Raw genomic sequence first — 15,720 nt, forward strand, 5'->3', positions numbered from 1 at the left:
GGCCAGCCTGGTCTACAGAGTGAGTTCCAGGACAGCCAGGGCTATCCAGAGAAACCCTGTCTCGAAAAGCACCCCCGCCCTCCCCCCAAAAAAAACCAAGTCAATGAGACCTTTGCCAGAACAGCCAGGTACAAACCTAACTGGAAATAAGCTTATGCTTATGACTCTCAAAATCCTACCATCAGTCTTGATGAAAAATTAAGCTTTAAAAGCTAACAGTGAATTCAGTTTACTGTTTTAAGAACCACTACACTGCCAAGTGTGGTGGTTCACACCTTTGATCCCAGCACTTAGAGGAGGAAAACGCAGGCAGATATCTACGGGTTCAAGGCCAGCCTGGAGGAGGGGGGGGCACAACATAAAAATAAAAAATAGAATGTCTTTGTACTCCCCATTATCCAATTGATTTAGTCACCGTCACCACCAAGGACCTTTGTCAGTTATCCTTTTATTCCAGAACTTACACCAATTAGGTTATTTTCTTCATTAAAGTTTATTTTCAGTTTGTTAAGCAACAAACAGAATGACAAGGTAAATGGAGAACCCAATATTGCTTCTGGAAGTATCTCTTTTTCTATTCTTACTATATTAAAAATTCCTGAGCACAGTGGTACTTGTCTGTAGTCCCAGCAGGGAAGAAATGCTTGAGGCCCAGGAATTCAAAACCTACAAAGTAAAAGCCTATCTCAATAACAACAACATTTTGTAAACCCCAAAGTATATTAAGCATATGAAAGAATAAGCTCTAGTGTATTATATTTGCCATTCTTAAGAAATTACTACATAAGCAATGAAAACTAACTTTTCAGACAAAACAACAATGAACACCCCTTAAGTATTCTAGGTGTCATCGAAACAACGTTTGCTGATTTTAACTATAGTCATACCCTTTATAACTTATTGTGGCATTATGATAGATTGGGACCTAGCAATACAACATTAAGTGATAAAAATATAAAGCTAACATTTTATTTACTATAAAAAATTATTTATAGCTGGGTGGTATACCCTAGCACTTGAAGAGGCAGAGAGAAATGGATCTTTTTGAGTTCCAGGTCAGCCTGGTCTACAGGATAAGTTCCAGAACAGCTAGAGATATGTAGAGAAATGCTGCCTCAGAAACAAACAAAAATTAAAAATTATATCTAATTTTAAAAATATATCAAATAACCTGGGATTATATTTTTACCAAGTTCTAACAAAACTGAGGGTCAGTCACATAAAACTAAATTTGAAAAATAGTTTATTTACATTTTGTTAATATCCTTCAGCTCAACTCTTGAAGAGCCTCCTAGGGTGATATATCTATGATGTATTCCTACTCCTAAGTACTTAACCAAAGATGTATCAATAGCCTAGTACCTTTGACAATATGAATGTGGTCATGGGTTATAAGCTCATCTTAAAAGAAGCTTAAAAAAGAATTTAAGAAGGCTAACCTGGTGCCAAAACAATTCAATTTTGTATCCACACTTCCCCCTTTGGTGTATCTATCAGCTATTTTAAACTAGGTAACACTGAAAAATACTTTAAAGTATAATCAAGTGACAATCATTTTAACATAGATCACTAAATTTACAAAGAATACCTATTTCTTCTTTTTAAAAAATAAGTCAGACCTTCATCCTTTTTCTCACCTGCTGGTACTGGAAAGACAAAAGTCCTAAAGACTCATCAGACCTAAATAGTTTTCTCAAGGCTCAGTTTTCTCATTAAGTTGATGTATGTTAGCTTCCAATTTATGTGAGCAAGGGAGACAAATTAAGACTTGAAGCACAGGAGCCTGATCTTTGGAAGGTATCCACGCCTTCCAAATAGAAACGCCGCTCATTCTTCAATTTTGTCTGCTTTTCCAGTCCCAATTTTCTCTTTGCAATGCCCAGAAAAGCAGAAGTTCCTCTGAATGCCTGACTCTACACCGGAGGCCTGGTACGGAAACACACCCCTGACTACAGAAATACCTCCTTAATACCTCCTGAGTCTTAAGACTCAGGTCTGCACAGAAACAGCAGAACAGTTTGCTTTCCTGGGTTAAAGGAGGGCGATCACAGGGTTTGGCGGCAGGATTTATCAAGCAGCAGAGGGCCGACCAAGAAGGAGAAGCCAGAGACTAAGCTCCATCTAGACCCAGGAACCGCCCCCTGGGAGGCTAGACTGCCCTCCGTACTTCCCAGGCAGCCTCCACTCGGGAGCGGCCGAACCAGGTCAGGTTCCTCTGGGCGGCTTCCGGGTCCCTACGGGGCTCTAGCCCACAACCGGCCCGCCCCCGGCCCGGCTCCGCTCGGTTCCTCGCCCTTTGCCCCGTCTCCGCCCCGCTCAGTGAACCCCCAGGCTCGTCCCCTCCCATCTAATATGGCCGACCCGCCGGCCCCACCCCCAGCGCAGCCTAACCCCTGGTGGCCCACAGCACCGCCTCCCTACGCCCATTGGCTCCACGGACCCCATCTGCCTCCTCCATTGGACGGCATCGGCCGCCACTCGTCAGCGAAGGCCCCGCCCCCAGGCCGTTCAAGCTGCTTCGAGAGGACATATAAACAAATCCCGAGAGGGAGGCCCCCGTCGCCCGCAGCCTCCGGGGAGGGGCCGGGGGGAGCAGCGGCCCCACGACGCCCCTGCCCAGAGTTCTCCCGATCCGCTCCTCCGTCCCCGGCCTCCCAAGCACCGGCCGTGCCGGTCTCCCTCACACGCCCCTCTCCTCCCCTCCCTCCCGGCCCCTCCCACCCGCTCGCCGCTCTGACAGGCCGGTTGCCGGCAGTCGCGGTCCCCGGTTCCCGGGAGCGCAAAGGGCATGGCCCTCTACGGAGCTGCCCGCTTGCCCGCCCGCGCGGGCCCGCCTTTTATATAACCGTCGGCCGCGGGGGCAGCCCGGTCCGCCTCGCATCGGCGACCCCGTTCCGCGCGCCCTCCGCCCGGCGGCCCCCGCCCCGCTCTCCCGGAGCCGGGCGCCCGCGCGTTCTCTGGCCGCCGCGTCCCGCCCGCCCGTGCGGCCGCTCGGCACTCACCTGAGGCTCAAGGCGGTTCAGGCACTGGGTCCGGCCGCGCTCCGGCGGCCGCGGCCCCTCTCCATGCTGCCTCGGTTTGTTTTGTTTATGTCCTTCCTGACGGGTTCCCGGAAATCGCGTGACTCGCCCCCCTCACGTGGGCCGCGGCGAGGAGGAGGAGGGAGGCGGGGGCCCGCCGCCCAAGGCCAATCGCGAGGCGCCCTGAAGTCTGGCCAATCAGGGGCTCGGCCCGGCTGGCGCCCGTCACGTGACACCGGAGGGGCGGGTTGCTGGGGAAAACCAGGAAGAGAGGGCGGAGCGGGGGCTCGGAGGCTGCTGCTGAGCGTGGGCGTGGGCCGCTGGGGAGAGCAAGCTGCAAGCTCGGGTTCCTGCGTGTTGTTCTTTTCAGAGGCTTCCATATTCAGTCTGTAGGCTCAGAACTAAGATGAGGACCAAGGAGTCCGAATGCCCACTTTACAGTTTAACTGAACCACGGGAGATTAAAGGAATATTAACTAGTAGGGGGCTGCCTCGACATTCTGTTTAGTAAATGGCCTTCCTGTTCCCCAATAGAATTGGCCTTCAGTTGTCTGTTTTTTCATCAACTCATATTTGTTCAGTCTGGATCCCCAGACCCTGGGTCAGCTGCATACACCTTTGGGATAAGACCTGTATTCAGCTGTAGAAACTGCTACTAGATGCTTTATGGACAAGGCTGTCAAACCTGTGATAATGTGATGACTTACGACTCTTAATCCTGTTGACAGTTTATCAGATGTGTAGTTTGAAGTAGGGTCATTATCCCAAATAGTTCTACCAACAGACACATACAATAAGAGAACCATTTTTTCAAAAGGAAGAAAAACTCAAAAGAATTATTGTTCAAGAAAATAACCTACCTAATTATCGCAGCCTGTGTTTCCAGAATTCTCTTTATACTCTGGATCCTCCTGACTTAGTCTTCTGGATGCGGGTTACAGGTCTGCACCCTCACACACATATGAACACAGAAAAACGTATTTTCTTAAGCATAGGAAAAGAAGATTAAAGGACAGAGAAACCTCATCAGATTCCCTTCAAATACCAGTTTTCCCTTGGGAGAATTTGCAGCTTCAAAGCAGGTGGGTGGGGATGGAGGAAGGGGGTGTTGTGGTTGACCCCAGTGAGCTCAGCACTAGAGAGGTGGAAGCAGGAGGACTGAAGTTTATTCTTAGCTACACTGAATTGCATGCCCCGTCTTCATAAGACCAGGTCTCAAAACAACTTTATGCTCCCTGCCAAATTAAGACCCGTCCTCCCCCATACACATAGACCCGGGCAAGTGGTAGATCAATGGTTCTCAACCTGCCAAATGTTGGGACCCTCTAATGTTCCTCATGTTGTGGGTGAACCCAACCATAAAATTATTTTTGTTGCTACTTCATAACAGTAATTGTGCTACTGTTATAAATCTAACATAAATGTGTTTCCTGATAGTCTTAGGCAACCCCCCCTGTGAAAGGGTCATTTGACCTCCAAAAGGGTCACAATCCACAGGTTGAGAACCATTGTGGTAGCGTCTTGTTATCACAATCATGGACTGGGATGAGATGCAATGACACACATCTGTGACTTCAGCACTGGGAGCCTGAGGCAGGTGTGTCTCCATTCAAGGTAAGTGTGAACTACATTGTAATTTGCTCCCTGGTTCAAAAGCAAGCAACCATGGATTTGAGGATAAAAAGTTTGCCTAGATCACAATCCTGACAAAGGTTGGGTGGGACTAGCAATGTCCCTTGTCCTCTGCCCTCCATGCCAACATATTATATAGCTGGTCACTATGTTATTGGCTTAGTAATAACCTGCATTGGAATCCTTCCTTCACCACATGTGAACCATGAAGCTAAATTTCTACATTTGTAAAAATGGGACTGGTGTAAGACTGGGTGAAATAATAATAACATAGAGTCGGTAAGATGATGTGGTGGGTACAAGCACTTGTCACACAAATATAAGGGCCTGAGTTTGAATCTCCAGAACCCATGTTAAAGCTGGCCATGTGTATCAGGAACATCTGTATCCCAACACTCCTTCATGGAGATGGGAGTCTGAGACAGGAGAACCCCAGAAACTCACAGGCCAGCCATCCTGACACACAGTGATGATGAGACCCTATCTCAAACAGTGCGGACACTGGAACACATGTATGTGCCTACATTCACACACAAGCTTAATTTAAGCAAATGCATACACACATAAATTGTATACACACATGCACATATAATATAAAAATAAAAAGATTGTTTGCCAAATAAGTCACATAAAGCACTTACCAGAGTGCCTGACATATAGTTAGCACATAATGAACAGTAGTAGCATTAGACTATTACAAAGACATCTTTTGGAAGACCAGCTGTAGACTGAATAGTAAGTAAGTATAATTCTAGGCAACTCAGCAATTGAACAGCCACTAGACCAAGCTAACCTCCAACTTGTGACAATCTTCCTGCCACTGTCTCCTGAGCACAGGTATTACAAGCATGAACCACCATGCTGGGCTAAAACAAATTTTTTGGACTTCAGAGTAATAGGTAATTGTAGCTCCATAGGAAGAAAATAAAATAGTAAATCTCTCCCTCAGAATGCCAACCACAAGTAGGACCTCATACCCAACAATGCAATGAGTAGCTACCACAGGGGACTAAAAGGATTATAATTACCTTGTTAAGTCTGACCATAGCTCCTTCTAATTTTCCCCATTTGATGGAATTGAAAATTGAAAAAAAAATCCAATAGAAAGATTGGCGTGAGAAGTTGGAGCCAGGCTCCCTGGACTTGTTTCTGTGGGGCTCCTGCTTTAAAATGCCAGGAGTGTGACCCCACTTATTTATCTTCTCAGAGTTCCATATTTGGAAGCGTTCCCACAGAAAGCTAGCCCTTCTGCTATCACACTACTTTTCAGACAGGCATTTGTACATGGACCAGGCACCAGGCTCATATCCATTAGTGGCATGTGCTGGTCAGTTACACTGTTGTCCAGTCTTTTTGTTTCCTGTTACCTACAAGGGATGGAGTTTGGGCAGTGGAGACTTTCCATCAAGGTTTGTAACTGACTGTATCCTGCTCTGAATGGAGTCAAACCACAGGCTCCTAATTGATCGGTGGTTTTGGGAGGGCTTAATGCAGCCAGATTCTGCCACAAAGTTGGCAGAAAGATTCTGGGACAGTGATGGCTTGAGGGTTAGAAGGTTTTTTATCCTAGCCACAAAGTGATGACCAGCTGGCATGCCACTTCCAAAAGTGTGTAACAATGCTCCTAGGAAAAACTTATGTCATAGAACAGGCTGAATCAGAAAATCGAGATTTTCCACAAAGGTGAGACAACGGCACAAGCACAATAAGAGATACACTGGATGCCACTAAATTCTTCAAAGTAATCTAGTTTTCAATAGGCAGCATCATATATGGTACAATATTCAAAAGCTCAAAAGGAACCAGGCATGGTGGTCCATGCCTCTATTCCAGTAGATCAGTATACACCTTGTCTCAAAAACCAAAAGTACAAAAATGTACTTGATCAGTGTTAAGTTGCTTGAGCTCTGCCAAGGCTTCACAGAGATGTTCTCTGTACACGTGGACATGTCTCACACTTTAGACCTTAGAGTACAGGAGGCTGAAGCACGGAAGCAGCTTGACTCTGGGGCTTCAGGGCCAGCCTGGGTAACATAGGGTATTCCGCTCTCAAAAACAGAAAGATTCAGGGAATGGTGACACACACCTTTCATCTCAGTATTCAGGAGGCAGAGGCAGGTGGATATATATGAGTTCCAGGCCAGCCTGGTCTACACGGTGAGTACCAGGCTAGCCAGATACATAGTGAGATACTGTTTCAAAAACAAACAGACAGACAGACATGCTTTGTCCTAATTTGAGCTATGAGATCCAAAGCAACCAGGGTTTCAAGTTGCTCTCCATCATTCTTTATGATCCTGTATGCTCTAATAAAGAATTAAAGCAATGCCCAGCCATGCAAAGTAGTGCTGGCAAGTGCAAGTGAAAATTCAGATGACATGAAAATTAAAAAAAAAAACAAAAAACAAAAAACAAAAAACACCCATCAAAAGCCTTGCGTTTTCTTACTATTTCTGTTTGGAGGCAGGGCCTTATGTGGCTAAGGCTGTTATTGAACTCATGATCCTCCTGCCTCTGAATCCCAAGCACTGGATTACAGATGAGCACCAGCACATCCAGCCCTACATTGCCTTATGACCTGAAGATTGTACTGTGTGTGAATCCTCATTAGCAGACTGGGTTCTGCTTGCTGACTCCCGACACATCTTTTTAAGTGTCAACCTTTCGGGACTAAGTGTTTCTTGCTGGACAATCTGGACTGTGGGATATGGTCGGACATCACAGCTTCAAAAGTGGGACTAATTAACTCAAACCTGGAAGATCTCCAGGAAAAGCTGTGTCGCTCTGATATTTGGCACTGACTTTTTCCTGAGAAGATGACAGTATTGCTGAGTAGTCTAAAAGAGAGTCATTGACGCTGGTAATTGGATCCCATCCCTCATTCATCTCATCTAAGAAGTATTCTTTGGGGGAGAACTTGTCCCCACTGTGATCTCTCAATGGGACAGTGTCCTTATTTGATAGCCCTGAGTGTTGGTTTCTCATTTCTCCCTGAAAGTACCAAGTTCAGCCCGAAATACCCCATTATGTATCTATCCTGATTCCGAAGCCTACCCCACACTCAGCCTGCCGTGGCCTAGGGCAGACTTGGGGATCTGATGAACCAATTAAGATCTAAACTCTAGCCCACCTTCCAAGGTACAAGACCCCCTTCTCCTCCGTGCAGTCTGCTTAAACCACCACTCCTCTCCTCTATCCCTATCTAAGCACAGCATATGATTACCCATGCTGTATATGCTGGCGTTATTTCTTCAGTGTGCCAAGTGGGCATATGCTCTAGTTACTGAGTTAAACATCCAAGCCTATCTTTATTGACAACTCAGAGAAAGGAGAGAAATGGACATTTGTTTTTGTGAAATACTGAACATGTACACATGAGACACTGTCCTCACCCTGAAGGACCTCAGACCCTAGTGAGGGAAGATGACAAAATTCTTGAGAAAGAACCCTCGTGCTGACGGACGTGTGGACCACAGGCTTCATGCCCCTTTCTGTTAGCTTACTCGGGCAAACTCCTAGCTCATCTGATACTACATCCCTCTCCTCGCTTGCCTCCCAGGTTGTTCTGAAAGACTATTGGTGCATAAGAGGCTCCCCCATCTCTGCCTCTCAGGGAGGAATGTGACCAGAAACTTCTTAGGAGAGAGGGAGGCAGTTAGAAAAGAAAAATGTCTCCTGGCAGAGTGGTGGTGGCAGGCAGCTGAGCTTGTTCGCTTATCTTCCAATGCAGCATTCTTGTCAAAATTGTTTCATCTCTTTTGCTGACCGAACACTCCTGGGACAATGAATTGAGTTTTTAATTTTGTTTTATCAGCGCTGAGCTGAACATACACTGTTCGGCTCAGTGGCTGTAAGTGATAGCAAACCGGGAGGCCAGGGAGTGAGAACAATCTAGCAGTTGTTGTGGAGAGACTCCCTACACACAGGTATAATAAGACATTCTGCTGGCAAGGCCAGAGTGGGAGGATAAAAGCCAGAAGCAGAGGGACAGATGATAAGAGGCAGGAACCCAGACCCACAGCCATAATAGCTTGAACTAAGAGAGAAGGCTTGTTCCAAAAAAAAAAAAAAAAAAAAAAAAAAAAACAAACTGGTATAACCACAAGACTAGCTTCTCAAGGGCAGGAAGTAAACAATTCAGAAAGATTTCTAAGGGAAAGAAGTTAATACAAAGCTAAGAGAGCACAGGGTAGAGCCTGGGTCCTCTGCAACCAAAGGTTTGAGTTAATGCAAATTTACAAGGTCACACGTTTCCCTGAAATTCAAACTCAGGATGTGCCCATTGGCTATGAGATATGACAGACCGTCAGCTTACTTTTTAGGTTTTAGTTTTCCTTTTGTTTTCGAAAAGCTTAGGCTCACTTAGTAATTAATGAATTCAACAAACCACAACTACATCACCAGGTCACAAACATGATTAACAAGACCCAATAGCAGTTGCAGATTTTGTCAAGAGAAACAAACAACGCTAAGAGGAAGGGCCAAGTCCGCATCTCAGCGCTTAGCTTAGCCTGCCAGGTATCTCCCTCTAGGTCCCCTGCAGGGAGGTAGCCTTGCCTTTCCAAACAGTTCCTGACTGCACCTGCTAATACTGCACTGAAAATTGCTCCCCTTAGGTCAGGAGAGCTAGAAGATTCTGCCCACAGAGCTGGCTGGAACTCACTAGCTCCTAGCAACTAATGCCCGTCTGCCAGGGAGTCCCCTCTTCCCAGCCTGGCGGAGGAGGCAGCAACCTCAGTGAGAGAGGAGTAATGATAGAACTGATGTGGGAATTTGGAGCAAAGTATGCAGTGGTTACCCCTCCTCTTAATGGGAGGTAAGGGCAGGGTTAGGCTCCAGCAAAGCCTGTGGGAGAAGGGAGGATCCGGTGGTGGGTTTCTTCTGTGAGGAGGGTTGGTAACTGCGGAGCTGAGATCAGCAAGTAGGCAAAGTGCTATGCTATGCCGCTCTTTGCCCTGATCCAATCCAGTTACAGTCTGGCAACATACACAAGCAGCCTCACACATGGCAAGCAGTGCCTAAATGTTAGCTATTAATACTGTAATTATTTTGAGGTACAAAGGCTTCAACCCCACCCAAGGGCTCTGCTATGCTAAAGAACCCTGCCCCCCCCCCAGCTCCTTTTTATTTTTATTTTGGAACAGGGTTTCACTAAATTGTACAAGCAGGCCTTAAACTTGTGCTCTTTCAGCCCGAGCCTTCTGAGAAGCTGGGCTTGTACCACTACAACTGGCTGTTATCACTAAGAAAAATGGTTCTGGCCATTTCGGTGGGGGGCGGGGGGAGCTAAAGAACATCATAGATACAGAAATATGGATCTCAGCTAGGAACCATGGGGCTCAGAAAGAGGCACCCTCATATGCAGGACCAGTGGTATAATTTTCAGAGCCAAATAAGGAACAAAAAGGCCAGGACCCTGGCTCAAAAATGATGGACAGACAGAGACTGTCCTGGTGATGCATGCCTGCAATCTCAAGATATTAGGGATGCCTGGATGGGAGGAGTACACGTTCAAGAACAGGTGGAGGTCGGGGAATTGCTTAGCTCAGTGGCTAAGCAGCTGTTTTATATAAACACGTGCACAATACTTTGTCTCTCTCTCTCTCTCTCTCTCTCTCTCTCTCTCTCTCTCTCTCTTCAGTTTTTCTAGACACAGTTTCTTATGTAGCCTTGGCTGCCCTGGAACTCACTCTGCAGACCAGGCTGGTCTTGAACTCAGAGATCACCTGCCTCTGCTTCCTGAGTGTGGGGATTAAAGATATGCGCCACCACTGCCTGCATCACAACTTTCAACACAGCAAAGAGCATCAAGAAGTCTTTGTAGCTTTAGAATACTTGTAACATTGCTTTGTGTTAACTCAATTCCCAAAGATCAGAATTTATTAAATTAGAAGTCATCTCCCGTGAGATTCTTTTTTTCCCCATACTAACTTTAAGTAAATGAGCACTGCTGAATACCTCCTACAAGCATGATTGTGGGCATCAAATACTTGAATAGGCCAGGTATGGTGGCTTACCCCTAGAATCCAGGCAGGATTTCTAAGCATTCAACAGCAGATTCATCTAAGCAAGTTCTAAGCAAGCCAGGGCTACATAGTAAGACCTTGTCTCAAAAGAACCAACCAAACAAACAAACCAACCAACCAAATGACAACTGTGTCCACAGAGATAAGCAAAGATTGCTGTGAGAAGCCAGAGGGGCCAAGTACCCTTAGGAGAGAGCCTGGGCTCTACAGAGCTAAGCTGAGAGAAGGGAGGTGTCCCTGCAGAAGACAGACACCGGCCTAGAACTCAAGTCCCTCCTCACTCACCCCACCCCGCATTAAAAGGTTGACAGCAATCAAACCCGGGGTCTAAGCTTGCTAGGCAAGCTCTGAACTCCCCCTCCAGCCCTATAAACAACCCTTTATCATGTGTCTCCCTTGATGCACAGGGCAGGGTTACCAGTTTGCTTATCATTTGCAAGCAGGCTCCTCCTATACAAACAGGGGCTGGCTTGAAATACCTGCTAAAAAAAACACTGTGGGGAGGGGGGTGCTGAGAGAGTTGCTCTTAGCTTCCTAAGTCATACTTCCTCAAACACTGGCTTACTTTATAAAACATCTACCCTACTTGTTCCATTTTGGAATGGCAGCACACGGTAGTAGTAGTGTTCTTTGGTCAGTGTGAAGACACGCTGGAAACCAAGCCAAAATTCTGGTGATAGTCTAAAACAGACTCTTGTTTGGCTAGAACACTGGGGCTTTCTTTAACCCGTGTGGGACCCCAGCACATTCACAGCCCCACAGTTCCACTTTTTATGTGGGCAGAATCAATGTTCGCTTTCATCACCCCACAAGGTCACTGTGAACACCTACACAAAAGGAAACCAGAGAGAGGCCTCACACCCTGAAGGCTCTGAACTGCTAGGGCCATTCAAAAGTTCCCTGTGAACCCACTGCTTTTTGCTGATTCAGAATAGTGGCTGTGCCTCAATAAATCTAACTTCACTTCCCCTGATCCTGAATGCTCTTGAGGTGTGGGGGAGGATAGAAGTACTAACTTTTTTGACAACGGTCTACAAGAAACACACACACACACACCATTAAGAAAAGCATACATTGGGCTGGAGAGATGGCTCAGAGGTTAAAAGCACTGACTGCTCTTTCAGAGGTCCTGAGTTCGATTTCCAGCAGCCACATGGTGTCTCACAACCATCTATAAGGGGATCTGATGCCCTCTTCTGGTATGTCTGTAGGCAGCAACAGTGTACTCACATAGATAAAATAAATCTTTTAAAACAAGCATGCATTAAGAAGTAATGCATGCTTTGTGACAATTTGAAAACTATTCAAAACTATGAAAGAATCATTTATGATTATAGTGTGGACTACTTCCTAACGTGCATTTTTCTGTGAACATTTACAGTCTGCAGGAATTGTCTGTTAATACTCTTAATCGTTTATCAGTACACTTCTTTTTTTCATTAAGTTATTACATATGTGTTGCTTGAAACGGGATCTTGCAATGTGGTACAGGCTGGTCTGGAATTCACTTTGCAGCCCAGGCTAGTCCCTGATTCGAGACTTTCCCACTTCCCAAGGACTTATAGACATAGCTTGCACTTGCCTTTTAAATGTATTGTTTCCTTAGGGGCTGGCAAGATGGCCGAGTGGTTAAGACACTGATGTTCCTCCAGAGGGCCTGGGCTTGGTTCCCAGCACCCATAAGGTGGTTCACAACCACCTGCAACTCCAGTCCCTGGGGATTTGATGCCATCTTCTAGCCACCAAGGTGGCACACATATGATACTCAGAAATATATGCAGGTAAAATAACCACACACACCAAAATGTTTTCAAAAGTTAAAAATGAAACGTGTGTGTGTGTCTATAAACCACTTGTATACAGGAGTCTGAAAGGCCAAAAAAAGGCTATTGGGTTTCCTGAATTGGGTTATGAGCAGTTGTGAACTGACTCTTGAGTCCTCTGGAAAATCAGAAATCCTTTTTAATTGGAACCCAAGCCATCTCTCAAATTGCCCCCGCAAGTCTTTAAATAGATTAGGCTTTTGCTAAAGAATGTGTTGTAAAAGTAAAAGTAAAATAAAATAATTTGAAGTTATTTAAAGGCACAGTGGTTTCGATGAGAATGGCTCCCGTAGACTCACGTTTGAATGCTTGGTCCCCAGTTGGGAGAACTGTTTGGGAAAGACTAGAAGTTGCTGGAGAAGTTGTGTTACGGGCGGGCTTTCAGGCTTCATGAGCTTCTCACTATCCCTAGTGAGCTGCTTCCTGTTTGTGGATGAGATGTAAGCTCTCAGCTGCTGCTCCAGCACCATGCCTGTCTGTCTGCTGCCACATTCCCAGCCAATGATGGTGATGGACTCTCATCCCTCTGGAACTTAAGTCCTCAATATATCCTCTCTTCTGCAAGTTGCCTTGGTCCTGGTGTCTTATGATAGGAATAGAAAAGTAACTGCTACAGATATTACTCTGGTCTTCCTCTTTCCAATCTCTTCTAGAGATACAGTTTTAAAGAACAGCTCAGTGATTGAGATGTGGTGGTAGGGGGACAGTGTCTATGGGCCCATCCTCTCCCCTCACCTGTACTAACCGTGCACCACCACACCTTTATTTAGTTACTCCATTCATTCATTCATTCTTGGCTTTATGGAGATAGGGTTTCTCTGTGTAGCCCTGGCTGTCCTGGAACTTGCTCTGTATGCTATGTTGACCTTGAACTAGGTCCACCTGCCCCCCCCCCCCCCCCCCCCCCCCCCCCCGTCACTCCAGTGCTGGGATGAAAGGCACCTGCCACCACCACCCGACTCACATAACGATGAGCCTTTGGTCTAGGACAGCAATGCTGTTTCCAGCTGTTCCATGATAAAAAGTCCTTTATGTAGTATTTTGTGTCATTTTTTTTTTTAAATTATGGATTTTCTACAACTTCATCCACTTAAGTAGAAAGCTTTAGAAGACACAAAGCATGGAAAAAATAATACACGCTTGCTGCTTAAGTCTTCATTTACACTGTAAATACATCTGTTCTCAAATAGGGCTGTGAGCTAAAGTAATTTTAAAATGCCTGGATCTAATGAGGCATTGACTTTTTAAAAGGAAGATTCACTTGTTTTTACATATATGGATGTTGCCTACAGGTACATACGTGCATCATATGCATGCCCAGTGGTGGCTGCACATGCTTTTAATCCCAAAAGCTTGAGAGGCAGAGGCAGACAGATTTGTAGGTTAGAGGCCATAGTGGTATACAGAGCTAGTTCCAGGACAATCATTCATGGCTACACAAAAAAGTCCTGTATCAAAAAATAAATAAATAAATAAATACTATACTGCCAGGTGGTGGTGTCAGGTTTAGCAAAGGAAGGCAGATCTCTGAGTTTGAGGCCAGCCTGAGCTATAGAGTGCCAAGACAGCCAGGGCTACACAGAGAAACCCTGTCTTGAAAAGCTAACGAATCAACCAACTAACCAACCAACCAAGTAAACAAAGCATCTATCTATCTATCTATCTATCTATCTATCTATCTATCTATCTACCTACCTATCTATCTAGTTGACCAATAACAAAGCTACAAAAAGAGCTGTACTTGCTTAGCATGTGCAAGGCCCTGGGGTCCATCCATAGCACCTGAAAGGCTGTTCTAAACTATACTAGAATCCCTGAGGTGAGGTAGTAGGATTTGCAAGACAGGAAGAGTGAGGTCTGACCACTTATGTTATGATCTCAGTGCTCAGGCCAGGCACAGGTACCTTTTATTGATTTTTCTGGAGCCCTCTAAGTCAAATGACCTATCAAAAGAGAAACCTAGGTAGGAATAAAACACACCAGAACAGTCAGCTGTCCCTCTGGATCATCCTATTCTAACAGAAAAGTACTGCCAGCATGCTCTGAGGATTCGGCCATTTACTGGGCAAACATCCTGTATTAATACAGTTTACAGGCTAGTATCATCATCTCGACTTCCTTTGGTAATTGCATAACAGAAAAGCTGGGTAGAAGCTGGGCATGTTGGCTCACACCTGTAATCCCACCTCTTAGGACAGAGTTCAAAAATCAGCTTGACTTTTTCATGTCAACAAAAAACATGGGGGGAGCGAGGGCACCCCTAGCATGCTAAACAGACAGGAAAAATTACAATTCCTTAAATGAAGAAACTGGGGCTCAAGAATAAACTGACTTTCTGGGTGAAAATACCTCATAGAGCTTCCCCTATTCCCGACCGAATAGATGTCATTACCCCTTCCCTTCAATGCCTAACATAGCTGAGTGCTGTACAAGAAGAGCACTTGCTCTTTCAAGGCTTGCAGGCAATCTTTCTGAGGTGTCTTCCATCTCCAGTTTAGCCAAATTCCTTTCTTCACCTCTCATCCTCTCCTGCTTCACATTGGTGCCATGAGGCCCCATCAGAACAAAGTCACAGGAAGGCTGAGAGACAATACTGTGTAGGTCCAGGTCTTTCTCATCCCTTGAGAGCTCTGGAACAAGACAGTCACTGCCTCAGAACCATCAACACTTGGCTGGCCCAGCTCAGCCCCGGACCCCCTCCACACACACATCTGTCACTGACACTGTTGTCAGCACACGTAATAACACAACAACCATCCTTACAGATGACTATAGAAAGCGACCCCACCAAATTGGAAATGAGATCACAAGCAAACCAGCAGTGTTATCCAGACCACTTCCTGATGAGTAATTTCATTAGGACAAGCGTAAAAGCGGATCAGCAGAGACAACCCTCAGACGTAGGTCAGCTGGGGTTGTGGGTGCCTTCAACTCTGTTGCCATTAAACCACGATTATCCGTGAGAAGCACCCCGAAAGCTGCCCTCCACCACCACTGCAAAGCATACCACAGCTATTACTCTCTGCCACCCAGCCAAGTGCAGCTACCCCCGCAGGACCGAGTGTGACGTGGCCTGAAGAACCCTGCCTCCAAGCCACTGAAGGGGACTCAGTGGACCGTAGCCCTGGCAACACAAGGAGACTGTGTCTTTTGCAGCACACAATTGGGAAGACACTTGAGTCTGCTGGAAAGGGGGATACACAGTGGGAAATAGAAGGT

General features: G+C 45.9%; 1 protein-coding gene across 4 annotated transcripts in view; it reads right to left on the reverse strand.

The window, feature by feature from the left end:
- Crebrf (CREB3 regulatory factor) overlaps window positions 1-3,132 on the reverse strand; it is a 59,789-nt gene extending 56,657 nt beyond the window's left edge. For 2 of the 4 annotated variants that reach the window (XM_031354880.1, XM_031354879.1), the window contains exon 1: window positions 3,003-3,131. The gene's annotated coding sequence lies outside the window, so the exon portion shown is untranslated. Of the gene's footprint in view, window positions 1-1,637; window positions 2,939-3,002 lie in introns of those variants that run through there. The other 2 variants (XM_031354882.1, XM_031354881.1) reach the window with 2 other exon arrangements.
- Between the last annotated feature and the right edge of the window lie 12,588 nt (window positions 3,133-15,720).

Source organism: Mastomys coucha, unplaced genomic scaffold (assembly GCF_008632895.1).
Source record: "Mastomys coucha isolate ucsf_1 unplaced genomic scaffold, UCSF_Mcou_1 pScaffold5, whole genome shotgun sequence".
NCBI classification, from domain to species: Eukaryota; Metazoa; Chordata; class Mammalia; order Rodentia; family Muridae; genus Mastomys; species Mastomys coucha.